We start from the raw sequence: 27,613 nt of genomic DNA, 5'->3' as shown, positions 1-27,613 counted from the left end.
AAACACGAGGGCCTGTGACAGAGCATGGAGAGTTAAAAGGTCAGAAATATACCTTGGTGCCAAACCCCTCTGGGGGTGATCAGTAGAATATATAGCATGTACTGCAGGATGAGGAGTCTTCTTCACAGCAAGAAAGGTACTTTTAAAAACATACCTAACCAGCTTTAACTTATAGATTTCCTGTGTCAGATTAAACTGGTTCTTATTTGAGCTCATCAGCAGCTGAGGTGAGTGTGCAGTAATGCACTTCAACCACACGGGGGAGTAAGAGACTAACAAAAAGAGCAAAGGCATTCTCCTGCTTTAAACAATGTATGGTGGTGGACTGACTTGTAGCCCAGGTGAGGCCCCACAGAGCACTTTGTGAACTGCATGAGCCACCACTCTCACTCTCTGTGCAGTTCAAAGCAGCTCCAGCCCCCCTCTTGTGGTAAATGTTTAATTCCAGCTCCTATGTACAAGCACACAACACAACACGTCCTCCTCTCCCTGGTGCCACAGTGTAATTCCTAGATTAAGGTTAACGAGCCCCCCCAACCTTATTGCTGTTATTATGGCTTGGCGGTGGAACAAGAGAGCAGAGCTTTTTTGGTGGTTGTGCCCTGCATGACTGCCAGACGTGCTGTGCCAGTGCTGGGTATACACAGTAAAAAAAATCTTTTCACGATACATCGTGTCGCTTGTGGTTTGGGTGTGGATTCAAAAGATTCCACAGCAAGTGAGTGAGATTTGTCTCGGTCATGAAACGGAGAGCAGCTTATGTGAGATGTGGTCTGGTTCAGAATCCAGTGTTCAGATGTGCGTATTTGTTATTTCATCATTAACGTCATGTAAATGCATGATCTTACTTACATATTTCCAGTTAATTCTAGTCAAAAACAACACATTTCAGACACAATTCAAACTAACAAACATGAGTTACTCTGACTTGAGGTCATGTGGCTTGAAATGAGTTCAACAAATGCACTGCTGAGTGTTTGACACATAATTAGTGTATTTGCATACTTCCCAGCCTGCTTTGCTTCAGGCTTAAAACTCTCCAGAGACCATTATTCCTTGTTGTTAAAGAAAACATACCTGATGGAAACTTGCTGTCTTGTTAATATTTATTAAAGGAATTGCTGAGAGGTAAATGAGAAGATTGATACCACTCTCGTGTCTGAATGGTAAATATTAAGCCAGCAGCCTGTTAGCTTAGCTTAGCATAAAGACCAGAAACTGGGGGAAACCACGCAGATATGACAGCGATATCAATTTTTAAGATAAGTTTACTCTGATACTAATGAAAACAATGCAAAACACAATGAAGATCAGTATCCACTTCAGTCCCTTACCCCCTACACTTCAAACTGATATTTTGGCCATTATGAAAATAACCTGTAAACACACTGACATATCATCACCTTTTAAGCCAATGAATTGGACTAATAAGCAGACATTGTTCATCCAGCAGTCACAGAGCAACATTATCATTGATTTGGAGTCATGTTTCCGGTCACCTGATGAATGCAAATCCTATATTCACTCTCTTTTAGCTCTGTGTTTGTTCTATACCACCCCCTGAGGGGAATTTCCGCCAAAAGCAGTGCTCCTGAGAGTGTCGGTGCAAGGGAACCGAAACAGTACATTTGCACCTAAACTCATGAGCTGACTTATTTCAATTATCTCACATTTTTAAGGCAGCATTTTTAAAGGAAACCTACATTTTTAATTATAACCAGCTTGCGATGTTTTGCAGTGTAATGCTGGATTTAAACATACACATCCCATGTTGCACTGGCAGTACTTTGACGCACTTCACAAATTCTTCTATAGGCTGCACACCTGTGTCTGGCTCCTGCCTGCACGTCACTTGATTCTTTCTCTCAAATATCCTCCTCTATATGGCCTCTAAACGGCCCAGAGCAAATGGAAAATAATCAGATACAGATTCATGCAGGTGATCCCTGATGTTCTGCACTGCTGCGCTGGTCAGGCCAAGGGATCCTTTCTCCCAAGGAATGGTTGTACTTTCAGTCCAGGTGTGCAGACACACTGAGAGGGAATGCTGCCAGGACCTTTTTTTTTTTAATCGCCCTGGAAGAACTATATAGTCAGGAGTCAGAAGCATGCATTCCTCTGGGAGGCAGGAAGGGCGTGAGCTGCCGGTGTGGCGCTCTTCCCATTAACACCTTTTTACAGTTGCTCCTTCACCTCACCTTGATCCATGGCGCTTTGCCTCTGGCTGACATGAAACGCCCTAGCAGGATATTTTACAGACAGCAGGACTTGACTATATGCTCGGGCCACTTGTGAAGAACAGGGAGAAATGTGTGAGGCTGAGAACTGATAAATAGGAAGTGTTTCACTGCAGATGGTTCTGGGCAGACCTGAGAACGTAGGTCTTTCTCTGGCAGATTTACTGCATGCCAGAAGCTGAGGTTGGAGGAATGTCCCCCTGCAGTGAGAAAGAGAGGGCCATGAGAGGGTGAGCTAGACAGGCTGAGGCATCTGTACATCACGATAATATAAGACCTGACAGTAAAACAAGATTTGGAGCTCCCGCTCTCTCTCTTTCTCTCATGGGACATTCTGTGTTTCCAAATTAAGACATGAAAACCTCAAATATCACAACTCACTAAGAGCCGTCGGCAGTCACTCGTTCGCAATTTAAGATGAAAATACTAACATGATTTTATGACATCTTAGATTCACTGCAGTGTTGTGCGAGTGAGGCTGTCCTCAAACACAGCATCTGCACGCCACGCTACACTGATATTAGGTTACACAATGTTGCACAACGCTGTCGGTGCTTGATGGCATTGGATAAGTGCATGTTTCCCCTACATGACTAGCTGCCCCACATTTTGATCCATCAGGGCTACATCTGTTTAAATACTGGCCATAACCCACCCTGAGAGGACAGGGAATTAAGCACATTAATCCTTATCCCTGCTGTAAAAAGGACATAAAGTAGGAAAACGCTGGCATGTGCCACATTGTGGCATTAAGTCCTCCTACTCTGGTCCAATTTCATTACTTATATGCTCATTTTGTAGTCAAAAGAATATTGTAAGGTGACTATTGACCTGATCCTTGCACTCTGTACCACTTGTAATTTTGGTGACCTTTGCAGGATTATTATAGATTAGTCTGCAGTTGAAGCCTCTGCAAGTAGCTCTGGGTGAGATAAACTACCTAAAATGTGAAGTACAAAGAGCAAAATCACGTGGGCTTCCCTTTGAAAGACAATCACTGACTGAATTTAATTACAATTTTTGCTGTTCATCAACAAATTCTTATTGAAACCAGCAAGTTGATGTTGCTGGGTGGTTGAGGATGTTTGTGATTAGGAAGGATGTTGGCTTGAACGCGACTCTTCCTGAATCAGCTTGCCTGTGTGCGCGACAGTTTGTGCTGTGGGAGATTACATTCCCTGCAGCCCCGTCTTTATGCAGCAGATTGCAGTCTGTATTATGCATTTGCATTCATATCATTTGATGTATTAAGGCAAATTCCCCAAATGACAGAAACTTGTCTGTGCATGAGCCAACCCTCTCAAGACGGATGAAACATGACCGACACACAGCCTCATAAAAAAGAGGCACTTTCCATGGCTGTCTTTACTTATATGTCATCTCACTGTTTCTATTGCCCTGGTGGATTTTTTTGTGCTTTGCCTCTTCATAGATCAAGAGTTGTTTTAATGTCTAGAGCAGACCAGTAGCTCTGGAAACTGCAGGAGCAGCTCATTTTCTGCAGCTCATGACACTATGTTTCTCTCTCACACTGTGCCTTTATCTTTTAGGAAACATTAGCATGAGGAATATGCTAATGAAAGGCAAACATATAATTTAATATGTATGCACACACACTCATAGTCATATGCACCTGCGCTTGGCTTCCCTTCTGTGGCGCTCAGGTGTCTGGGCTTGCCTTGTAGCTTCCTTTGATTACTTGATATCTTTGGCCTTTTCCCCACATTGAGAGAGCAGCACTGTCATTTATTAATACCTCTTATCCATAATTCTGACATCATATAACTGCCTTTTTCAGCCTCTCCCTTTCACACAATGCCTTCGACATCCCTTTCGACAATGTGCTGCTGATGTTACTTTTGAATAGCAACCAGGCCGTATAGGTTCTGTTTATGATCATACAACAGAGCGCTACAATGACGGCAGTGTTTCTGTCCTCCAGTGCTGCTGAACAAAGCAGCGTTTCGCAATAATTAGTCCAAATTGTTCAAGTGATACAAAAACACTTCACTCTGTGTGTGTGTGTGCGTGACTGCGTGGGCTGGACTCCACCTGGTTGGCTGGCTGCCTATCACATTCATAAGTGCTGGGAGGTATTTTATCACCTATCTGAAATCATTTCAACAGTTATGAAACCGAAAGACAAGAAACCCATGATGAAGAATTCATTGCCGTACCATAATCAAGCAGCAGTATACTGCATAAACAATACACTTCTGTCAAGGTTGTTATGCTGCATGCACTTGAAGTTATCACTCTCAACGGCACCAGTTGAAACCAGGGAGCATTTCGTACCCAGGCAGATTGATCCATGCGTCTATCTCGAAGGTCAGGCAGTCTGAGCTGCACCAGTATGAACTAAGGGGACGACGATGATGTGACGTGGCCCCTGGTTCAAGCTGCTGAAAGACCCAGCAACCCTCCAACAATGTCCACCATCACAAGACTCAGATGAAAGTTGGTTCTGTGATTCCACACAGACCACAGAACCAACAGTTGATGTATTTGCACGTTTGCCCATGTGCAGAATAATCAGTCAGTCTGCTCTTCCTGGATGTTTTATGGGCATTACAGTGCACACAAACAAACAGCTTTATAGCAACACAATAGGGATTTATAATATGTCTATGCTACTGGAAAGTACATTTAAAGTAATCTTATCAGTATTCTTCACCCATTATGCTTACTTTAAGACTCTTGTAACTTTGCTACAGGTGTTACTCATTGAGTTTATAGCGACTTTGTGATACTTTTGGTTATTAATTCCTGTGTAACTACTTTTTAATATTGCAGTAGGGACTTAAGCTGTGATACACAATGGGAAGCTTAAAGTAAGTGTGTTGTTAATGGTGCTTTATATGCCCAATGGTATTATTATAATACTGCTGCGGAGGCTCATGGTGTGTAAGTGAGTGTATACTGACCTTATGCACTTCAATTCAAATATACATAGTTGTGTGTGAGCAGAGAGATGTATTAACTCGGAGCATGGGACTGTCCTCAGCTCGGATTCATTCCTCCCCACCGGCCTGACTTATGTTATGTGGGGGGAGAGAGGCGGGACCTCGCAGCCGGGAAGGGCGTTCTCTTTGCGGTCAGACCGGGCAGAGTCAACCCGAGGGGTGGGTCCTCCGGCAGCAGAAAAGGAAAACCCACCTTTTTTCATTGTTAAGGACGCGGTGGAATGTGATGGTTTGATCTGAAACGAGCCAGGGAGGGGAATATCCGAGAGGAAAGGACCGACCAAAGTGATTTTGGGAGAAGGGGGAAACCGAAAACGCATTCCCCCCTCTGTCGCCTCCAGCTCTCCGGTCGGATCTGAGGATATGTGGATGAACTTGTCCGCGCCGTGTCGGCAGCAGCGAGTCCCACCGTCCGCATGAGCTCAACCCGTGTGAAGTTGTGGATTTACCGTCGTGTTTTCGGGACCCGGCGGCGGAGCGGCTGAGGTAAGAGTCCCCATGTTTCGGTGTGTTTAAGGTTGTATATGGGAACACGGGAGCGGGGATCGCGGGGTTCAGACAGCGGCTTCCTGAGTTGGACCCAGTCAGTCGGGACTGCAGAAGTCTGAACTGCGGCAAGTTTTTCAACCCACCTCCTCCTCCTCCTCCTTGTTCTTCTCCTCCTCCTCCTCCTCTGCTCGTTTTGTAGCCAAAATGAAGCATCCAGGACTGCGGAGAAAACCTCAGGTGGTTAAACTGTAGCGCTGCGTCCATCATTTACGTGTTTTTTCTGAACACACCGCAGGTTTTACAGTGTTTGGCGGGATAATTCGGACATATTTGCGATTCGCTTGTGTCTACGCACTTCAAAACACCAGGCTCGCTCGTTTACTGTCATAATATTAGCTTGTCATAAGCCAAAGTCTAGTTCAGAACATGGGGTCGATGAAAACATTTAAAAAAAATCAATGTGTTGCCTGCTTGTTCGTGCTCCTGACATTCATGTGGGCCCGGTCTATGTTTTGGTCAGCGGTTAGGATATCATCTTGTGTAACCTGGCTAATCAAACTGTAATTCCCCTGTTCCTTCAGGAGGAATTCAAGGGTATTTTTTATTGCTTAAAGTCAAAATGTTTCAGTTTCCTTTCTTACATGCAACCGCTAAGCTAGCAAGATTTCCAAAGGCAGCATGTTTACCCACACACATCCATATATTTCCTGCTCGTCAGGGTATGTTTACAGACAGGACATACTGTCTGATAAATGGTGGAAATGACATATTATCTTAGGAGCTGCTGTAGTTGTTCATGTAAACTGGCACATATGGTACAGTATATTATCTGGCCTCAATGCATTTTGGAGGCTTTGGGTGCTATAAACTCTTAACTTAAGCACGAAGCCCCCATAAGGACATTAACTTCATACAGGAATGGACTAGTGGAGGGCAGCCACACAAGCCAGTGAGAGGACATTATGGTGATTTTTACACTAGGAAGGAAAATTGATCATTTTTAAGGTCTTTAATCTGTTGAATGAGTTGTGCACCTGTTTCTGTGTGCAGGGCTCAGTGTTTGGATGGTGGACAACTTTAATGTAACTGCAAAAATAACTGAATTAGCATTGGATCGAGTGCTGACAGTTAGTGCTGAAAATTAGTAATAGACAGACAGAAAATTAATCGCCAGCATTTGAAGTGATTGATTAATAGCAAGAAAAAAATGCAGTTTAAATTACTGTAATATAATGATTTTGATGTTTTGGACTGTTCACCGAACAAAACAAACTATTTAAAGACATCACTCACAGCTGTGACTGTCATTGTTCACAATTTTCTTGCATTTTATAGACTAATCAAGGCTGACACATCAAACATTAACTGAATAATCTCACGTTTGCAACAAACTTTATGGACGACATGTTTGTCCTGCTTTGAGTGTATGTGTTCGTTTCCCTTCACATGAGGTGGAATGTGTGGGTTGCAAAGGCTACGCATACATGTACGAAACCAAAAGTGTGAACAGTGTGTGCCCTGTTCTGCCTCACAACAGTAAAAGAGGAGTGTGTGTGTGTGTGCGTGCGTGTGTGTGTGCAAGTGTGTCAGCAGCAGAAAAGGTAGTTGTAGTGTTGGAATACTAATCTGCCAGGTGGGGCTCGTAAAGAGCCGCACAGGGAGGGAAGGAGATGAAGGGACCTGCCTTGACCTGTTTCAGACACGAAGGAGACAAAAAAAAAAAAAAAATCACTGATGACTTTCCAGTAAGGCTCGCCCTCCCAGCCAGCTGTAGATCACACCAGCTGAGCTACCAGCGTGTGCTGCTGTAAAGCCGCTTTCCTCCAGGACTCTGCACAGGCGCTTGCATGGCAGCGCGTCACGGTGGGAGATGTGTGAAAAGGGTTTCCTACGGTATTTTTTGAGGGGATTGTGACACCGCATGTGGAGGGAATGTCTGCAATCTGCTGTCAGTTTTGAAATGTCAAGAGAAATGCAAAGGGAAAATTAAATGAGAGTAACAGCAAAGTGAAGAGTGAGATGTCTAAATATTCCCTGATGACTGCTTGATCCATGCATTTACAGTCTTGGGGAAATTGTGCTCCAGTGTTAGGTTTGATTGCATTGGCTCTCAGGAGGGATAATTCCCAGCCGATGCCTCCTTTTGACTTACATCCCAGCAAGTGAACATGATTGCTCAGTGCAATGATAGTTGTTAGTGTTGACACAGTAGAAACGCCACCGCCATCACCATCACTTGTGTGATCTTTAAGTGATCTTGAGTTACACAAAGACTTCTTGCACCATGTCCTGTCCAGGAGTTGTCGCCTGCCACGCAAAGTAATAATCATCCCCCTCTCTCTTCTTTTACGACCTGGGCTATACCACGCATGATCGGTTTTCCACTCCGCAGAACGCCGCGACCGCCCTATGAAACTGCCTGCACTGCTTTGGGTGAAACCAAAAACTAATCATTATGGGTGTCCAATAAGGGTAATTATCAGACTAAGCACTGGACCTGGGGATTACGGAGTGGCTAAATGACTGCTCTGGGGATTAAATTAAAATATTGAGGTTTTCTGCCTGGGAGAATCAAACCACTGGGAATGTCGAACCCAGCCTGTCGGTGGTAGTATTACTGCCACTCCGCACATCAAGGTTTATGCACAGAGCCCCTGCTGTTCGTGTAGGACCGCCACATCAGTGTGGAATTACAGTACATGAGCACTGACGTCATGTGTTGCAAGTGGAATCAAATAAGAAAGGATCATCAATCAGTATTATTATCAGAAGGTTAAAACAAAGTGGAAGGACAGTTAGCTAATATTAAAACATGAGCTCGCTTGCAGTATATTGCAACAGCTAACAACCATTTTCATTATCAGTGAATTTGACAATGTTTTCTCGATGAATCAGTTGATCATGTCTGTGAAATGTCAGAAAGTAGTGAAAAATGGCTATTATAATGTCCTGAAGCTTATGGTGAGATTGCTTCTTAGAAATGACCAGTAGCTCAAAACCATCAAATCTTCAATTAGTTTATTAGTTTAAGACAACTTAAAATGTCACTGTAGCCTGCTTGCTCTCGAAGGAATGAATGGCAAAAGAAAAGTCAGCACCCACATGAGCAGACGTGCGTCCTTTGCAGCGTAACCTACACATCCTAATATGCTGTAATGGATAGCTCAGGTAGAATTTGGACCGGATGGTGTTGGTGTTGGTTATTATTAGTGGTAGACTCAGGGCCTCCTTGAAATAGCACAGATGAATCATGATCTGTTAGAGGCTCTTATTAAAGCCCACACACACTGAGTGTACATCCTTTGTGTGTGTGTTTTGTGATAATGCAATAATGGGCTCAGTATCCGGGACAGAGGCTGCTGTTGACAGTGCGCAGGCCAGCTGGAGTTGCTGTCTGTCTGTTAGCAGACTTGCATGAGGATGGCTTCATGCCATAAAGACGCCTAAATAAGGACTGTGCTGTATCTCTGGAGTATTTGTGTTGGAGGTGGGAACAAATAATCAAACATATTAAGCAAAAATGCCCTCCCAAAAACAACATGCTTTGCTTTCAGCTTGTCTGAGTTTAAGAGTTGTTGCTTTTCTCTGTTTTCTATCAATTTGAGTTAATTGATTTGTGCTTTTCGACTGTTGAGAACTTCTTCCTCTCTCTTTTACTGTACACATTCATTTTCCCTCTCTTGCCTCGCCTCTTTTCCCTGCCAGCTGTCTTTATCAGTGGTGGGCCAGTGAGAGGGCAGGGCTCTGTGATTGCAGCTGGAGTTCAAACTACTTGAACTTCGGGTGTATTCGTGTGTGTGTGCGTGCGCGCGCATGCATGTCTGCACGTCAAAGCACTTTTCCTCGGTGCTGTTCCCAGCCATGTCGATCTGTCATCAGATACTAGAGCCTGAGAGTGTCAATCACTCAGCGAGTAGTATGCAGAAGTACATCCCAGCTCCAAGTGTTCGCACGCCTCGTTCAGGCTCTCATTAACACGTGCACCGACACACACAGCGGCAGATATGTGTTCTCACTCTTGAAGAATTTCACGTCATTGCAAGAATGGATTCTGTTCACGCAACTTCTTCTGCATGTGTGTGAATGAGTGCCCCTCGTTAGTCCTCCAAAGCGTGCCAAACAGCCTCCTCATTACCAGCTGCTCTGGTGGGCTCTCTGTCCCGTGTGGTGGCGTGGTCCCTCGCTGAGGCCTCGCCGCTCTGCTGTGCCGCAGGTGACCGTGAACCAACAGTGTCATCACGGTAGATCTGCCCCGGTGAAGGCCGTGCGAGCACGTAGCCATATTTTCCCCATCAGAACCAGGTGGATAAGCATATCGGTTGGGCGATTAGCATAACAAACAAACAAAGGCGCTTCATCACGTTAGTGCAAAAATATATAAACGTGTGTGTGTGTGTGTGTGTGTGTGTGTGTGTGTAATATGACCATAAGTCATCAGTCCTGCTCATTAGTTTCATACATTTCACACCCAGAGGTTGTGAAGGAATGGCTTACTTTGCATAAAGTCCCAAACTATACAACCTTTTTACCTCAGTTTTACCTTAATTAAAGCTTTCTGGCTATTTGTAGTATCTTGTGTTTTTTATTTGTGTCACAATGCTTAGCAACATTTCACGATTGTGTAATCCTGTCTCCTGTTGCACCAGATTTTATAGTTTCTGTGTGTTATCATACCTGTTACCTGACCAGGTGGCTATGAAATAGGAATGTTGTCGGGCTGTTAAATGATCAGCTTTGTACACCAGCCAAACTCTACGGTTCACAGATTGTTCGTATCGAAGGTCTGCCACTGACATGAATGTGTCATCAAGTTTGAGGAAAAACGTGTCTCTTTGAAACATTTACTGAAACTTTACTCGGACGTACTGCTCTGAATGACACATTTCCAGTTCCTTGTATTCTTTTATGTGTGACAAGCCAGTCAGCTCAGCAGTGTTGGCAGCTGCACATTGTCCTTCCTTTTGTCATTAAGAAGAAATCCTCACAGCTCAACGGAGAGCTGTAAAAGTACATTCCTAATCCTTTTGTTCTATATGTAGCTGGGGGTCTTCCATGCCAAGCGGATAGCATGACAGCATGTATATGACATGTTTGTTGCTAAATTTACATTATCTCTATGGTATGTCAACTAAGAAGTTAAACCTGTAGTAACATCCTTCATACAATCATGTGTTCACAAAGTGGTGAACCTCGCTCCATCCTCGCTTTTCAGCAACTGAGCCTTTCCAGGATGCTCCTTTCATACCCAATCATGATACTATCACCAATCAACCTGTTTACCTGTGGAATGTTCCAAACAGGTGTTTTTGGAGCGTTCCACAACTTTCCCGGTGTTTTGTTGCTCCTGTCCCAGCTTGTTTGAAACATCAATCAAATTCAGTATGAGGAGATATTTACAAAAATCAGTCATGCTGATGAGGTCAGGCATTAAATGTACTGCCTTTGTACTGTTTTCAGTTGAGTACGTGTACAAAAAGGATCAGCAAGTTGTCACCTTCTGTTTTTATTTTAAAATAACTAACTTTTTTTTAATCAGGGTTGTAAGCTAAAACATGTGGCCATTGGAACTCAAAACCTGGAGCTTTAACTGAATATTGATAAGAAAATTCAGTTCTGGGCATCTTCTTATGACAAATTATAAAACTGGCTCAGACCCTAACTGGACATAGTCTCAAGTGTGCTGGCTTGAAACAGATGTCTTCACTGTCTATCCCCGTTCCTCAGGAATTATCTATTGGTTGTAATGCAGACCTGTACCAGACTTCCAAACTGCCTCCTAGCGCCATATTTCAGGACTTAGATTTATGAACACCCATCACTCTCATGCAGCCTCCAGAACCAGGCAGCTGCCCTGCTGTCGACCATGCGATGGTTTTTAAGCTATGATAACTGAAGAGAGAAAAAAGCTCATCATCTGGTCCTCATTTTGGCTTCCCAACTGTCCACCATTTCCTTATCACACGGGAGCAGAGATGGACATAGTTAGCGTTGAGTTGATTTGCTTATGCTTTACTGCTTTTGATTGATCAACCACAACAGCAATTGATCAGCTTTGCCGCTGTTTCCGCTTCCATACGTTTGATCTTGAATCGAAGTTAAAAATAAGTTTGATCAAATCAAAGATTTCTCTTCTTTGAAGTCTCATGTCTGTTGCTAACAACAACAACATTATCTATCGTGGATACAACCTCAGTGCAGCCAATCAAAGGCTTAAACATTGTTGAGAGCCTCTTACGGCACAATAGATTTCTAGATTCTTACATGTGAATAGTGACTCCTTGTCTGTTTCTCAGTTGCCCTCAGTGCTGAGTGCCAGTTTATTTAGCAAAACCCTCCTGCCAAGAATGTGTTTGTGGCTGTTAGATATACCCTGATAGCTGCAGGTGATAAGTCCTCTAATGTTTAATCTGCGGCCTGGCCAGGCCAGCTGCCCCACACAGCTGGAGTTTGGACCACGTTGACTGATAATGTGGGTCACTCTGCTACTGTGTTTGTGTTTAACATGCTGTCAGGTTGACCTGAAACACAAGTTTCCTCTTGGTTTGGGGATTTTCATTTTTTCATTTCTCCAACTAGTTCCTGTGTGGGATTTAGGTTTCTGTTGGACATTTCAGCCTTCAATAAGTTGTTTTACAGAAGGTTCCCAGTGCGCCTGTTTTGTTTCCTGCACCGTACAGGCTTCTCAAAAATGGCTACCTTGCCGATCCTGGAAGAAAAGAGGAAAGAAGTGCAAAGGAAACAGACTTCAAAAGCATGTAGGAGGCACAGCTAGGCAGAGAGAGAGAGAGGAAGGGAGGGGAGAAACGGACTGAGACGTTTTAATGGGGGAGAGCTAAAGTTAAGACATTTCTTGTAAATTCCTCAACCACACTGTTATTTTTTTAGGTGTTCTCCTCCTCAACAGGCCAACATTTCCCCTCTCTCCTTCCGATTGTTATCTTGTCTCGCTCTCCCTCTCGTTTCGCCTTGGTAAAGAGGAGAACCCCCGCCCCCTTCTCGTGTCTCTCCCCCTTCTCCCGCCTGGTCCAGGATTATTTTTGGAAGTTAATGAAAAGAGAAATCTGAACCGCTTACCCTTAAAAGGCATGTCTGGGTCAGCTGGGTGGAAACTTGTGTGTTATTAATGTCCTTAACATTTTCTAAGTGAGTGGGTCATCTGTGATTGTAAGCAGGCGTGTGTTCGGCGCTGCGTACAGCGCAGGAATGCTGTGGGTTGGGGGACTAGAAGGGAAGGAGGGTGGGCTAGCGAGCAGACCTACGTCTTCAGGAAAAGAGGGGGGTCAGGGGCATATTTGGCATATTTCAGGAGCCATTCCAGTCTGGTTCAAGATGCATTCTTCTTCCTAGAGATCTGGCCGAGCAGCCAGACAGACAGCGATCAAGGGAGGAGAAGAAAGGTGAACATCACGCTCTACTTCCTATCAGTCTTGTGATGCTGGTGGTGGAAGATGGTGCAGACTCTGCATACCTCGCTTTGATGGAGCAAAACCTTAAAAAAAAAAAAAGTACCACCTCATACCACCTTCATACTGACACAGATGTCTAACTCCCCCTCAAGCCTACAACCTCAATAATATCCATAAAAGGCTAAATGTTGAACCAAAGTCCTTCACCCAGCAGCAGGGTTTGTATGTCTTGGGTACCATCACTACAATTTAATGAGTGTTTATATCCTGCAAGCTGTAATATGTCTCTTTCAACCTCTCTTCCGTAGCATTATAGTTACTGCTTCTGTCCCCTAAAATTTATGATGTTTTTTAGCCTGTTATTTGCAGTCGGATGGCTACTGACTGACGTGACAGCGGTTGGCAGGAGTTCACTGTGGAAGCACCAGTCCAGTGCTGAGCAGAGGTCGGGTTCACCCTGAGGTCTCGAGTCTGTGTTGAGAGCTGGTTAGAATAGAGTGTACGGATCTATTCCTGACCGGAAAACTTCTATGTTTGATTCTTCATCTCTGAAACGTCTACTTTTCGTTTTATACAATCACGGCTTGGTGATTTTGTGTATTGAAGATGGTGATTACTGTGTCTCAAATCAGAATGACACTAAACTAACCTGATGGAACGGCAAACAATTCGAATATCAAACACTTTGGTGGGTGTTTGCTGTTCTGACTCTGGCGCTGCTGTTTCTGGGTGAGGCACAGGGAGATGACATCAAATGTGCCTGCTGTCTGTCGTAGGCTTTGATGTGTCTGATGTCTCTTATGTTTGGATCTTAGTAAGAAAATGTGGATAAAGGGAACCACCTCAAATGTGACAAATTAAAGGAAAACTGACTGCAGAACAAATGATGCACAGAATGATACATATGGAAATGATGTGAGTATCCAGACTGCAACCCAACTGAACACCTTTGGTCGATTTTGGACCAATATTTTACCCAGAACTCTCCACCACCATCAACAAAACACCAAACGAGGGAAAATCCTGAGTGTTGCTCATCCTCGAGCGCAGCTGCATAGACTTGTAGAATCAATGCCAAGGAGCACTGAAGCTGTTGTGGCCGCTTGTGGTGGCCCAACACCTTACTTAGACACTTTATGTTAGTTTTCCCTTTAATTTGTCACCTATTTGTACTCTTACTCAGTGTCACGAATAGCCATTGACCGCTGGAATGAACATAACATGAAATCTATGTTCCTGTCCACCTATCTGAGTTGTTTGAGTAGGACACAATTTGTCTTTTGAAAGCAGAGAAATTAGAGTAATCACTGAAAATGAATGTGTAACTGTGGAGTGATACGCTTCCTTCTCCATTAAAAGTTTTGTTTGCTCATCTTTTGCATTTCTGCTTTATTTACGTAGTGGAGAGAGACAGGGAAGGCAGGGGACAGAGAGGTGCTGACATGCAGCAAAGGGCCCAGACTGGAATTGAACCAGGCCGCTGGAGTAAGGGCTTGATGAATGGTATGCGCTCTACCAGGTGAGCTACTAGAGTACCCCAAAACACTTCTTTCTTTCTTTCCTCTGACTAGTTGCCAGGCAACCAGCAGAGACTCCAGGAAGTTATTGGTCCTGACCAAGAAATAGCCGCACACACAACATACCATACACGCACAACGCATTTTCAACAGAGGAACAGACTGAGAAGTTGGGGAAAAGAAAGATGGACTTTGGACTAGTGATACCTGTGTCAACATCTTTAAACGTGTCATTCATAAATTAATTTCGTTGTACAGACAGTGTAGCTGTGTGTGTGTGGGTGTGCATGTTTACTCATTCAATCATATGCCACTCAGACCAGTCCGGGTTTGGATCCTCACGTGTTCTTCCTTTGTCCAGTGATGCTCTCGTACCTCCACCGCTCTCACTCTCACACGCTCTCACACACTCCTGTCTGAGCAGCTGTAATCCTTGGATCTACAGGGTGGCTCTCCAAATAAAATTCCTCCTGCAGATTATTTTTCTTGTGATCAGAAAATACACATGTTCTCACAGAGAGGAATGCTCAGACGCCATGGCGACCTGGCGATTGCTCACTTCCCCCCATCTGTTTCCCTCGTCCTCGCCTGTTTTAGTCTCCTGTCCTCAGTTTCTGCTTTAAGATTCCATTTTGATCTCTCTCAATCGTCACTTATGACCCAGTGTTCGTGGTGGTGTATTTATCTGCAGAGCCCTCTGCCTGTTTTTTCTTATTTCGCTGTGTTTTGGGCGTTTCTGGGCTGCAGCCTTTGGGCATTGGGTGAATAGCCCCCAACCAGTAACAGTGCACAGGTGAGGTTGTGAAAAGGTAGTGACCAGTCTGACACTGTTATCTGAAGTGTCTGTGTATGGATGCTCTGCTAAATTCTCCTTCCTGGACACAAAAACAATTAGTTAATGTTGCTGTTAGCTTGTTTGACTGCTGTCAATAAATCGGCAGATTAGTAAGCATTGTAATTATCCCGTACTCACCATGAGAGGTAATTATTGTCTATATGGCTGTTAGCGAGCGAGTGTGCAGACAGCTAGACGTGCTGGCTAATTAGAGCCAGTAGTCCAGCTATTAACGTAGCTGTTCATTCATATACACAAACACATTATTTAGTCAAATGTTTGCAAGAGACCGCCATCGTCTCGCTGTGTGTGATGCTGCGGGTGGTGCACTGGGCTGTGTGTGTTCTGGGTAGGGGCAGGGGGCTTCTGGTGGTGTTGATGCAGGAGGACAGACCAAGTTTGAATGTTATGTAACCTACAGTTCCTGCATAGTAGAACTTCATTTTTCTGTCCCTTGACTCAACTTGTCCCCTTATTCTCTATTTGACTTTTGTTTTCACCTCATTTAATTTACCCCAATGGTAAGATGTTTTTTCTTCTTCCCCGCAGACACACCTCCCTCTGTTCATCCATCCATCCATCCATGTATTAGCAAGTCTGGTTTTAGGAGCTTTCATCATTGTGGTGCTGATGCATGCAGACCCCGACTGCTAGGCTATTTTCAGCCTCTTTTTCCCCTCTTCTGTCTTCTGTATACCCCCCCCCCCCCCCCTCTCTCTGCTTTGGTTTTATTTTGGAGGAGATCTCTGCACTGCTGCCTTTTGTAAAGGGCAGCTGAGGGCTGGGTTGGCTGGTTTTCCCCTAAATGCCAACATTGCTTTTGGAGCTCCTTCTCGTGCTAGCTGTCCCAACCAGGGGAAGTGAAGCAGCACAATGCGAGACATGGCGAGGCCATAAAATAGACTGACTAAAGTGCAGCTTTTACTTCAAGAGACAAACCCTTTCATGTCCAAGACTGAGTAGAGCTGCATCTAGCATCTTTTTTCCTGTTTTGTTGGACAACTAATAGTATAGAGACAGATAGAAAACAAGGTGACATGCAACAAAGGTTACCAGGTAACCAGGATGACCCACTAATGATTATTTTAATTTATTCATATGTTAATTGTCTTTTTTCAGTTCAGTTTAGTTGAAAAGATGTCTGGAAAGAGTGAAGAAATGACCTTAATTTCCTAGAGCTGAAGCTGATGTCTTCAAAATTAGGGCTGCAACTAATAAACTCATATAAACTTTTATCTTCTCAATTAATCAATCATTTGATTAATAAAACTTAAAACAGTAAAAATGTTCACCCTCAACATGCTGAAATTTCTTGTTTTGTCCAACCAATAGTCTAAAACCCCAAAGTGCTCAATTTATTACAATGCAAAAGCAAGAAAAACAGAAAACATCACATTTTTTGCTCAACCTATTGATTAACTGACAAATAGTTTCAGTACTTTGGCTCAGTTTGAAACAGTCTGAGTCACTGGAACATCTCTGTCTTAACCTTAACACACTGAATGACTCGCAGTGATAACACACATGCTGTGCTCTCCCAAACACACACAGCGACTCAGACTGTGAGCGAGTCATTGGCTCCCCCCCGGTGGTCCCTTCATCCGCCCTGTTCTTCCTTTCTTTTCCTCCCTCCGTGCGTCACCACGAGTCGGCTAACATTTGGACAACTGCACAACAAAAAAGACACCGTTTCACCAAAATGTAATTATTTACCTGCTTTCTTTTCTGTTGCGACTGTTTTACTGGCGAGTGCGCACTCACTGTTGGATAACACATTTTAAACAGCACTGCATGTCTGGCTCACTCACAGTTAGGTAGTGTGTTTGTGTGGTTATGTATGCGGACACATTCAGACACAGGAGCCTCACAGGAATCCCATAACACTCCTGAGTCCCTGAGTGGCTCATTTGTACACTGTGGAACATTGTGGAATACCAGGCATATTTTATGATCCAACCTTTAGCCGGCTCCCTCGCTTTCTCCCATCGTCAGGGTTTATTTGTGAAGCTAAGCCGGTCTGGCCTTCCAGGGCCCCCCGCCCTCCTCTCTGCTTCTCCCTTCAGCAGAACATTTAAACATTTTAGACATTTAGCTGATGCCTTATTCAGAGTAACTTACAGGGGGAGGTGGGCACAGTATGCTGCTCAGGGATGATTTACACAGCATGGTTTGTCACCCTGTGAGAAGTTTAGGTCTATGTGGGTCATATGTACGTATATGTATACCCTCCTCTTGTGGCCTTGGCAAACAGGCCTGCCACATGTGATGGTGTGTTTTGACTGCCAGGGCAAACAAGGGTACAGCAGAGCTCAATGCCCATGCAAAGAAGGACTCTCACCCACCCACTTGGACAAACTTGCTGTAGCTTTTACCTCCTTGTTTTCACCCTCTAGTCATACATTTTTTGCTTCTCTCTGTCTAAACCTCCTCAAATCTTTCCCATTTCGGCCTCCAGTTGCCTCTGTCATCTCCACTCGCCTTCAATACTCTCAGCCCTCTCCCTCATTCCATCTCTTTCTCTGCCTCCCTCCACCTTCGTCTCTTTCTAGGTGTGGACTGCACAGAAGAATGCAGTTAAATTAGTGCTTTATCTGTCCTGCCAGCCAGCTGCATCTGCACTCCCAGCCATGCCAAGCATTTGAGACACAATTGACCTTAAAAGGAAACAATAGCGGCCTATCAATTCTGCTCTGCCAGTCAAGGAATGGCTCACTGCTGCATGGGCAGGGTCCAGCTCGCACGCACAACACAAGGAAGTGTTTGGGAACTGAACTTTGAAACTACAGGGAAATGAGAGAGTTACGTTTTTCTTCAGATTTTCTAGGTGCATGCTGTCTGTACAGGGCTGCAACCAGGGTTTTAGAAATACCAGGGCCACAAGTCTGGCCCCCAAACACATCCACACCCCCCATAAGACTTTAACCAGGTAACTTAATTTTATTCCCACTGTGACAGTTTAAAGGCTGTTTTAAACATGTTATCCATGTGCAAGGAATATAAAATAAAAGAAATACAAAATTCTTTCTTTTTTTTTTTTTTGCCTTAAGGTAGCCAAATGTAAATATAAGAACCTGAAAGACAGTGAAATTAGCCAGTAAAATACACACCAATAGTGAGTTTTTACATGCTGAATGTGACCTCCTTCCCCAGTTCCATAAACCCCCAAATTCACAGAAAACACACATATAATTTTTGTGTCCTCAATGTGTGTGTGTATGTGTGTATTTAAAGACAAAACACAAAATCTGTGTGTGAGAGAGTTGATTCAAATGCAATGCGTAACACAGTACAAGTGCCAAGGAGTCTGCTGTTCCAGCTGATCACGTGTGAGGATTTGCTGTTCTTCTTTGTCTTATGTGATAGTAAACTGAATATCTTTGGGTTTTGGACTGTTGGTTGGAAAAAAAACAACTGAACACACCACCTTGGGCTTTAGGAAAATGTGATGAGTATTTTTTACCACTTACAGACATTTTTATAGACTAAACAACTGGTCAGATTAATCAATGATGAAAATAATGAGTGGCTTCAGCCCTGAAGGTTGTCTAAAAGGCGGATGCTTAATGAGCTGAGAGAGAATGCAAAATTATTTTAATTCTCATTTGTCGGATTTCTTGTGCAGAGAGGCTTGTTTATTTAAAGTAGTCCTCCCATTTTTCCCATTTCACATGCCAGGAGGAGGTTCTTGTACCGCTGAGCTGCGCAAGCCGGTAAAGGTATTCTGTGACATTACTAGTAGTCATATTACTGTTGTACAAATGAAAAATGGTCGACACTAATCTGTGTAGTCAGCAGTAGTGTGTGTGTGAAAGCCTCAGCTGTTGTTTGTGGAACAGGGAGGGCTGGAGCGCTGTAAGTCATTAGCTATTAGGACAGGTTCTGCGGGTTCACGGTGAAGTTAAATAGGTGGATGGTTTCCAATCTGACAGCTCATCAGCTTGTAGACAAAATTCTTACCCCACCTTGCCACTCGGCTGGAATGTAAATAGCAGCAGGAGGAATGCTGTTCAGTGGCAGCGAGAGAAAAATCGATCTCGTACCCTGTTTGTCTCTGGTGCTCCCTCCTCCTTTCTTTTGTTAGCTCCTTCTGTTGGCTACTTTCTGGATCTCTGCTTCCTGTCTCTCCCCATCTTACTCCTCGCTGTGTATCTGCTTACTCGTTCTGCCTCTTTTTCCCTTGTCCTTCTCTCTCTCTCTCTCTCTCTAGGCATCCTGTTCACTGTGTTTGATTTGGGCATTCCTTTCCTCCCTGAGCAGACAAAACAACGCCAGACCTCTCTGAACTGCAACCCCCAGTGTGCGTGCACACACACACACACACACACACACACACACTCTCTCCCTTCTGCTAATCACACACAGGAAATGGGCTCCCATGCAAACGAGGCCCGCCTGGCCAGTGGAACCCAGGATGGAGTTTCAGGCCTTGAAACGTTCTCCAGTGGAGGAAATTGAACATGATCTCTCTCTTCCCCCTTCTTTCATTCTCCCTCGTTTCCTGTCTTGTTTTACCCGACATGGTTCCTCTGCCCCTTTTTCTTTTTTCCACGCTGCATTTGAATGCATCCATTTTTGCTGTGAAACATTGCCATTCAGATCAACTAATGCACACATGCAGAGTTTCTCCGTCATGGAGGGTTGGTGTGCCGCTTGTATTTGAGTAAAGCACTGTGAAATCTGATTAAAATTATTAAAATGTAAATAGACATCTGCCCACATTAAATTGGTATTTTTTTCATGCCGTGTCAGACCAGTGTTAGGTTTAAGTGTCTTTGCCAAAGTGGACTCTCTTGTATGTGGGTGTATGTAGCCTCACATGTACTGTATTGTTCTCAAAGTGTAAGCCTAAGTGCTCAAAAGCCTGCAGTACATTGATAACTTATCAACAGCCTTCAATTATATGTGTGATAAACCATAAGCACACAATACAATGCTTATGTAGAACACAAAGGCATGCTAGGACTTTCTGTTCTGTTGAACAGAGTTTGTAGTTCAGGAATATGGTGTTGCTTTGTAATATTAGCACACTGACCGGACTTGTATTGTGGGCTTGGACAAGAAGTGCTAAATGCAGCAAGATCAATGAATATGCAGAAACTTATCTTGGTATGATTGGTGCAGACGTGTTCTGACAGATTGTACAGGAACAGACTGCCTCCTCATTTAGATCATGCTGATGTGTTTGTTGTGAAAAGGGACAGAACAATAAGGACATTTTAGTTAAAATGGTCAAAACAAAACAATTAGAACCAGAAGAGTTGTCAAAGAAAACCCTGGATTTAATCTGGTCTGGAACCAAAAATGCACTTAGAAGCTCTTCACAGAATACCAGTTTATTGAATCTTAAAATTCTTAGATGTTGCTGTGTTTTATTTCGAGTAAAATGGATGCATACGTATCTGTATATGTAGCAAAACACACAAGGCGTTTTGTTCAAAACTTTGAAATCAGCATAAACAAACCGGCTGCAAAAAAATCTGTATTATCGTTTATCTGTGTATATCATCAATGTGTATTTTCAGATGAATCATATTTTGATGATCTTCACAAATTTCTGTTGTTTAAATGATTGAGTCTGAGCTGTAATTAAAATAAGATAATAAGGTGTACAGTGGGACACTGGTCATTGCTCTGAACATCACTTTTATTATAATCTTAATGCATATATATACTGGAGAACATGTTCTTCAGTCATTGTAGGTAATGATTTCAACTACTGAGTAAGTTCTGTTCATGACACATGAGGAGGTGCCACCTCGCACTGTTTCAGTTTATTCTGCTGAGTAACGTGATGAATCCTCCCCAACCTGACATGCTGTGTGCGTGAGTGGGAGCGAAGGATGAGAAAGAGACAGCTGTTTTCTGTTTCTTTTGGTTACGAGTTGGCTAACTGTCTGAATGAATAGCTCCACCCCCCCTACACACACACACACACACACACACAGAACACATACAAACACAGACAAACATGTGGTCTCTGGTCACCAGGGTATTCGGCGTCTTCTGGATTGCAAAGAATGTGTTGAATCTCATTCGTAAAATCACATATTTTAAATGAAACGCATGTTTATCGCTCACACAGCGCACACACACAAAAAAAAGCTGGCTTCGCACGCAGCGGAATTGCACATTCAGTTTAGTGAAGTGTAAAAGCGTTGTTGTGTAGTGTGAAAATGTCAATGATGTGTAGGAGGAAACCTAAAGGATGACACAGAGCGGAGTCGAGAGTGGCAGGAGCAACCAAAAGACTGATTCTTTCTGTCCATCAGTGGCTGCTTACATGATTGAAGTGTATTTGATCACATCACTCACCTCCCCTTTCTCAGTTAGCTTAGCTTAAGTCGAGAGAGAGAGAGAGCCCCCCCCTTGCAAACAGTTTACTGTCTTGATTTGAATTTTTAAAATCATTTTTTAGCCTAAATTCCAGTGGTTCCAGTTGCTCAGATGTGAAGATTTGTAGATTTTCTTTGTCTTTTGTGGTGGCAGATTGGGTTTTGGACTGTAAACAATCAATTTGAAGACATCAGTGGTGTGGGAGGTCAAAGAGGCCAAAGACACGTGACATCTGAAGAAAAGTGTTGACAACACATCATTGTTGTCAGTACACTGTAAGCTTGTTGTGAACACATGGAAATTCATCTAATTTCCACAGACTAAGCAATTCATTGATTAATCAAATAAATGATCATGAACATAATCGGTAGCTGCAGCCTTACATACATCTTTTCCCCCCATTTCCTCTTCCTTTCTTGTTACAGGAAAAGGTCTAATGTTCAGGTGTCAAAACAGTTTCAACTCAAGGCCGACTTACTTGCTCGCTTTTAAACATCTATCACAGTCTTCCTCATCAGTTGCAGAGTTTTGTCATGAAACTGTAGATGTTGGAACTTTCCATTAGTCTCAGCACCTCTTGGCATAAAAGATGAGCATGGTACTTCGTTCTTTAATGTCTGCTGTATGTTTTCTGTACCAGAGGGTCCTGTTGCTGCTTACAGTTCACAGGAATGTTCCCTTTCTCCTTCAGCCCCCTCGTCCTCCTCCTCCTCCCCATTTCCCCCCTCCCTCTACTTCCCTCATCCTTTAAATTCAGTCCAGACTCCAGTCTTAAATCTGGATTCTCTGTGCTTAACCAAACATATGGAATGCTACTGTAGTGGAATGCTCCAAGTCTGGGTTGTTTTCTGTGTGTGTGTGTGTGTGTGTGTGTGTGTGTGTGTGTGTGTGTGTGTGCGCGTGCACGTGCACGTGCACGTGTGTGCATGCACATGTTTTGAGGCAGATGAGAGCTTCTAAGATGATGATGATTACGATAATGGTGCGTGTGTGTTTGTGTGTGTACCAGTGCCTCCCCAGAGGGCTGAATAGGGCCTTCTGTTGTCGTGGCCAAACACTGCTTGTCTGCTCATGCATGAGTCTATTGCAAAGCCTCCGAATGTGTCCCATATCTGAGCAGTTAGCTCATTCTTAGCCTGTTAGCTTGACTGTGAACCATCTCCCCTACAGTGAGCGCATTGTCAGCCCGGCCACAGGCTCTGGGCCTTGCCAACTGCCAAACATAACAATGGTGAAAGATGGCATGTGTGTGTGTCTTGATATTATGATCATGACCAGTGGATCCTCAGTTACTAACCTCATGCCCTGCTTGTATGTGTTTTCAACCACAGGATGGAGATTTTGGGAAGAGGAGCTTAACATGCAACGCACAAAAGGATGACTCTAAAATGTAAGTTGTGGCCTTCTGCTTTGATTAATGTTTCTGCGTATGTTCAGTGTCTTTTCCAGGTCTATGAAATCATCAAATTTAATTTAAATAAAACACCATTTAAAATGCAAAATCAAGCCGTTCATTAATCCAGCAGTATGAGAGTTTAGCTTAGCTTAACATTAAGGCTGGAAGCAGGGGAAACGGTTAGCCTGGCATTCACCAAAGTACAAAAAAAAAACACCTGCCAGCTCCTCCAAAGCTCACACGTTGTATCTTGTTTGTTTAATCTGTACAAACGAGTAAATCTCAGTGGTAATTCCGTACAGAGCATTTTCAGTTATACCGCTGCTTGTCTGGCAACTTTGATATGACAAGACTCTGGGAAGTCACTGTGCCCGGCTGTTGTTCGCCAAGAAATCGTTACGGTACGTGATTCCCTCTTTGACCTCAAACAGTTTTTTTGTGAGTTTTTTTTTTTTCTTTCACTTCAGAAATTGCCAGGCCAGCTGTTTCCTCGTGCTTCTAGCAGGGGGGGAAGACATAGCATTATGCTAAACTAAGCTAATTGGTATGTGCTCAACGCACAGACATGAGAGTGGTGTACACCTTTTGATGTAACTTGCGAAAAGAAAGAACTCAATTTTCCAAAATGTTCAACTATTCCTAGTTCTGTGTAAAACTGAAAAGTGGTGAAGATTAAAAGAAAAACTTGGCTTTCTTACAGTGAAAGATTTCCTGTTGGTCGCTGTTTGTGTGTGAGTGTGTGTTCGCTTGCATCATATCACCTAGTCAGGCAAGCCCAAGTCACAGCATTGATAATGGTCTGACTTTAAAACATTTCCCTCTGACTCCCTTCTTCTTCTCCTCCTCCTCCTCCTCATCATCCTGCTTTGCCCACCTTTTCCTCCCTTCCTCTCCCCCTCCCAGTCCTCCTCTTCGCTCTCTTCCGCTCCTCCGCTGCTCTTTGTGAGTCTGTTTCCTGTTGGGCACAAACGCCGGCGCCGCACTTCCTTCCCTGTAGCCTGAAGTCACACAGGAGTGGCACACATACATACATGCATACATAGATACTGTATATATTCTGTAACATTTTGGTCAGTGCACTCGTCAGCATGCAAACTGCTCTCAGAGACAAGCAGCCGGTGTTTGTGTTTGCGTCTGTGTTTGTGCTATCAGGTCAAGTTAGTCAGCAGAGACAGCACATGTGTCACTGTCTTACTATGTCTGCTCGACTGTCTGCTCTCACAACCCTTCAGGTCAATATGTGGCTAAGGCGTGTTCTGTGCGTCTTCACTGAGCTGCATTTACATGCGTTTACTATTCCGGATGCTGGTTCACATCCTGCTTGAGCTGAATTCATCCGTAATAGTCCAGAACTAACAAAGTCCATGAAAGCTGTCAGTAAAGCAGGAAAAGGAGCTTCTCATGTCAGTGTCCTGCTACTAAAGACACCTCACACATTATAAAAGAGAAGCCATTGACTCATGCTAAAAGGAGCAGTTTGACATTTTGGAAATGTGCTTACATAGATATCCACCACTGCTGGACAAAAGACACTTTAAACTTTCACAGTTGTAATTTATTGCTCCGTTTGTTCCTATTTGCACCTTTATTTGCACCTCTGTTGTTCTTGTTCTTCCTATTGTAGCGCTACCACAGGTCAGGTAAAGATCCAAACCCGCTACTGCAGGGAAAAAGTCACTTTAAACTTTTACAGTTGTAAATGTTTTGCTCCGTTTGTTCTTATTTGTTCTTCTCCGATAATAAACATCCAGATCCACTACTGCAGGGAAAAGGTCACTTAAACTCTTACTGTTGTTTTTTTTTTTTGCTCCGTTGTTGCTCATTTGCACCTTGTTCTTGTTCTTCCTATCATTCTTATTTGCACCCTTATTGTTCCTGTTGTTCTTATTTGCCCATCCATTTGCTGTTTGCACCCCACCCCCCGCCACCCGTGTGTTCTGAAGAGCTTCTGTATGAGTGAATTTCTCCATTGTGAGATCAATAACGTCTAATCTAATCTAATATTAGAAGTTAGTTACCATTTATGATTGCTTATCATAGCTTATTAAAGCTTATTAAAGAAAGACAAAGGGGAAACGGCTAGCCTGGCTCAGTCTTACGGTTGTCTTAAGATCTGAAGATAAGTGAGCTTAATTGCTGCTGCTTGGGAGATTTTTTTGTGTGTTTTGTGGCTGAGCCAGCCTAGCTGTGTCACCCTGCTAAGCTAACTGTCTCTAGGCTATAGCTTCATATGTAGTATACAGGCAGAGGATTGCAATGGTATGAGATTTTAATGGTATAATAACTGTCTCAGAAAATATCATGGTTTCACATTATTATTATTATTATTATTATTATTATTACGGTATACAGTATTGCGCAATTCATATTAATACTGTTATTATTGGTTACAATGACCCTTAAAGGTAAAGCAGGTGAAAACAAGCGTTTTTTCTGGTTGAACAAATGTTTTCTTATAATTTTGCAAAACATTATAGCCTGACAGGTGAAACTTGATGTAAACCCGAAAAAACAAAATTGAAAATACCATGTTATGGGGAAAGGCAAGTGCACATGGTTTGATAACTGCTGATTTTCTCACCACAGTGAAACTGCTGTACTGCTACAAGCCTACAGGCACGAGAGTGGTATCAATCTTCTCACGTAACTCCTGGCAAGAAATAAGCATAATGTGAATAAGTGTATTTATCAAAATGTCACACCTTTCCTGTAAAGTGCAATCATGCAAGAGCCTCAGTCATTTTCAAAACACACTACTTATTGTCTGTTCACCTGTTTTGGCTTTTGCTCTTCATGCAAGTTACCTTATTCTGCTTACACACAAGAGACCACTTGAAGGGATATTTATTCATATAGAATCCATGCTGATTTTTAAATTCCAGCATCCTGTTGTGTATTCGGATATTAACGTGCTGAAGGGCAACTTTGCATGCTTGATGTGAAATGTAACAAGTAGCTCAACTTATCTGTTGTTGTTTTTTCCCTCCTTTGTTTACTTACAGTAACAGGACAATCTGAAGTAACTTATAATTCAGCATGCCTCTATCTCTCCTCTGATGTTCGCCTTCATCGTTTTACCTCCTGCTACCTCTGCTGCTCTCTTCCCTCCCTCCATCCTGTAGCCAGTGCTGCATTCCTGCTGCAGTAATCCACTCTGGCAGCTACCTGCTCTGCATTCTGTGCAGTCACTCCCCTCGTCTCACTCTCTCTCTCTCTCTCTCTCTCTCTCTCTCTCTCTCTCTCTCTCCTCGTTCGTTTTCTCTTTCTCTACCTTTCTTTGCTTACCTCGCATTATTGCATGCATTTTGCTGTGCACGTTTGCTTTGTCTAAGCTCTTCTGCTGCTCTCCCTCTCCCTCTCGCTCTCTCTCAGAGAGCCACTGAGGTCTCCATTCAGCCGCAGCAGGCAACTAATGCCAAGGCTCAGGCTGATGGAGCACTGCTAAGCTCTGCCAACCAAGCTCTGTGTGTGTGTGTGTGTGTGTGTGTGTGTGTGTGTGTGTGCGTGTATGTATGCGTGTCTGTGTGTGTGCGTGTTCTCTGTGCTAGATTGGGAAGGCGGTGAATGAGCAGGATGTCAAGCAGCCAGGCAGAAGGTTGAAGGCCTGTACGTTAAGAGCTATTGATGTATCTATGAACAGACAGTTTTTTTAGGCTGTTGTCGTCCGCCATCGGGAGGGCCAGCCTGGTAAAATGCCCAGTCCTTCATCCCCGGAGAGGTCGATGATCAGCTGTTGTCTCTTCCTCTCTTAGGTACAGTGGGAAAGATGCATTAATGCTGCAGGAGGGCAGGGTAAAAAGAAGGGAATGCAGCAGCAGAAGTACGGGTTTAAAGGTCGAGGTGACATGAAAGGGACTAACGGAGGATTGGAGAGAAACAGAACTCGAGGAAAGAAAAGAATGAATAGTAATGAGATGGTGTTGAGCAAATGGCAAAATTCCGACCTTTCAGTTCAATTTCACACTCATGTAATTTCTTCTGTTTGAGAATAAAGTTAAACACAAATCCCCTTTATTACGATCACATTATCATTGGCCGCATAGGGTTTACTGCGTGATTTGTATGCTGGGTTATGTGCCTTTTCGCCACAGACTTTTGCTTGATTCAGGCCCTTTACGTTGTCAAACCCAGTCCATCTGGGATGACTAAAGAACAGATGTGAGGTAGCATTTCACCATAAATCTCACCTCACAGCTCCAATAAGCCTGTTAATGCATTTGTGCTCCCCTTGGCACCTGGCGTGTAGCGCATTTCTCGACATTTTCAGTGTGTCTGCAGACGCTCTCTGCCAGTGATGTTCTGCAGACACAGTGCGCAGTTCGGCTGTCGTCCGATTGTAAATGACGCGTTACATTTTGGCGGTGTTTGTTTAACAGAACGTGAGAATATTCTAACATCAGGTTTTACAAGTTCAGCCAGAAAGCACTCAGTGTGTAT

At 43.6% G+C, this 27,613-nt stretch overlaps 1 protein-coding gene across 2 annotated transcripts in view; it reads left to right on the top strand.

Moving 5' to 3' along the window:
- Positions 1–5,435: 5,435 nt before the first annotated feature.
- Positions 5,436–27,613, top strand: part of luzp1 (leucine zipper protein 1) — a 51,404-nt gene continuing 29,226 nt past the window's right edge. The window contains exons 1-2 of one of the 2 annotated variants that reach the window (XM_041953814.1): positions 5,436–5,686; positions 23,112–23,170. The gene's annotated coding sequence lies outside the window, so the exon portion shown is untranslated. Of the gene's footprint in view, positions 5,687–14,563; positions 14,615–23,111; positions 23,171–27,613 lie in introns of those variants that run through there. The other variant, XM_041953815.1, reaches the window with a different exon arrangement.

The sequence above is a fragment of the Chelmon rostratus genome, chromosome 15 (assembly GCF_017976325.1).
Source record: "Chelmon rostratus isolate fCheRos1 chromosome 15, fCheRos1.pri, whole genome shotgun sequence".
In the NCBI taxonomy this organism is placed as follows: Eukaryota; Metazoa; Chordata; class Actinopteri; order Chaetodontiformes; family Chaetodontidae; genus Chelmon; species Chelmon rostratus.
The sequence above is the reverse complement of the archived record's forward strand: the minus strand, read 5'-3'. Positions and strand labels throughout refer to the sequence as shown.